A 2,109-nucleotide genomic window follows, 5' to 3' on the forward strand; every position below is an offset into this window, starting at 1 on the left:
TGGATCTTGTTATTATTATTTGAACTATATGATAAATACTTGATTTGTTCTTAATTATGTGTTCTTAATGCTTGAGTTAATATTTTGGGTATTGATTCATGATTTGATGTGCTTATACAGAGGAGAAAAAGTCCCTATCTAAGAGTAGATTTTGCATAATTAAGCAGAGTTGATCGAACGCCTAGAAATAGGGTTACGAGATTTTACCAGATTAAGGTGAAACCTAATATAGGAGTCCATAGATCGATTTACTGCTTCCCTAGGGGTCTTAATTAAGAAAGAGATTTCAGTTAATTCAACTGAGGGTTAGACGTTATTAGTCTCGAAAGAGATAATAATATAGGTTAGGGAGTCCCACGGATCAAGTCAAGTGAATAAATCGTCTAATTTAGAGTCAGATAACAAGTGAAATCTAGGTGGATTCCTCCTTGGGTGTCGTCTTTATCAATTACTTTTCTTCAAGTCTTTTTCCAAATTTTCTCTTTGCTTTAGTTTAATTAGTTAATTAGTTTAATAAACAACCCCTCTTTATTTCTAGATTAAATAATAAAAAGATAGTTATTACTAGTACATTTGGTTCCCTTGGGTACGATATCCCGATCTTGCCATTACTATACTATTGTTCAATAGGTGCGCTTGCCTTTTCGTCGTGATAATAGTTAGTCTAGGTTTGATCTTCATTATAAATATTTATTACTTGTTATAATAATGCGATCAAGTTTTTGGCGCCGTTGCAGGGGAACTAAAATATTAGGAACGCTAAATTTTTACTACTTTAGCCATTTATTTTTCTTGCAATTTAATTTTTTTTTTATTATTATTATTACTAATTAATTTACTTTTTCTTTCTCTTGGCAGGTTTTTATAGTTTATGACTAGAAGAAACCCGTCGGGACCATTACTTTTTGACGAAGAAATCGATCGCACAGTTCGTAGAAACCAAAGAGAAATAAGGCGCAGCTTAAGATACACATAAAACAAGCAAGAAGACGATACTCAACCCCCAACCGAAGAGATGGCTGAAAACCAAGGCAATCAGCTACCTCTTGTAATTGCGGGTAATCAAAATCTTGCTCCACGTACTATGTATGATTATGCTAAACCTTCTCTAACAGGAATTGAATCTGGCATAGTTAGACCGGCTGTAGCTGCAAATACTTTTGAACTGAAGCCTAACATAATTCAAATGATACAACAGTTTGTTCAGTTTGATGGTTTGCAGGATGAAGATCCCAATGCTCACTTAGAAAACTTTCTGGAATTTTCCGATACATTTAAAATCAATGGCATTTCAAATGATGCCATTCGTCTTCGGTTATTTCCTTTGTCACTGAGAAACAAAGCTAAACAGTGGTTGAACTCGTTACCACGAGGGTCCATCACTACTTAAGAGCAAATGACCAAAAAATTTCTACTAAAATATTTTCCGCCAGCTAAAACGGCTAAGTTACGTAATGATATTTCTTCTTTTGTGCAGGTGGACTTAGAAACAATTTACGATGCATGGGAGAGATACAAGGATCTATTGCGAAGGTGCCCTCACCATGGGTTACTTCTATGGCTACAAGTTCAAACGTTTTACAATAGGGTGAATCTCTCAACAAGACAAATGATTGATGCAGCTGCTAGAGGAACCATCAACAAAAAATACCTGAAGAGGTTTATGAATTCATTGAAGAAATGTCACTGAATAATTATCAGTGGAAAGTCATAAGGACTAAGCCAACAAAAACAGTCGACGTTTATAACGTCGACTCAGTTACTATGCTGTCAAATCAGGTAGAACTTCTCAATAAAAAGATTGATGGTTTACTTAGTTCTACGCAGGTACATCCAGTAATGAGGTATGACTCAAGTGGAGGAGGTGTGCATACAGAATATCAATCCTTCAATCCCACAACTTAAGAGGAACAAGTCAACTATATGGGTAACAATAACTTTAGATCTCAAAATAACCCATACAGTAATACTTATAATGCAGGTTGGAGGAACCATCCAAATTTCTCCTGGGGTGGTCAAGGGAATTAAAAGCCACAAAATCCTCAGGGTTTTCAACAGCCACCTTATCAACAAGAGAAGAAACCGAACCTTGAAGAGATGCTCTCAAAA

The 2,109-nt window shown here is 35.5% G+C and overlaps 1 non-coding gene across 1 annotated transcript; it reads right to left on the reverse strand.

Moving 5' to 3' along the window:
* Positions 1-1,444: 1,444 nt before the first annotated feature.
* LOC121205324 (small nucleolar RNA R71) lies at positions 1,445-1,551 on the reverse strand. Its single transcript, XR_005900407.1, has one exon. It is a non-coding gene; the product is annotated as a small nucleolar RNA R71 (small nucleolar RNA).
* Positions 1,552-2,109: the final 558 nt, after the last annotated feature.

This window comes from Gossypium hirsutum, chromosome A08, assembly GCF_007990345.1.
Source record: "Gossypium hirsutum isolate 1008001.06 chromosome A08, Gossypium_hirsutum_v2.1, whole genome shotgun sequence".
Classification (NCBI taxonomy): Eukaryota; Viridiplantae; Streptophyta; class Magnoliopsida; order Malvales; family Malvaceae; genus Gossypium; species Gossypium hirsutum.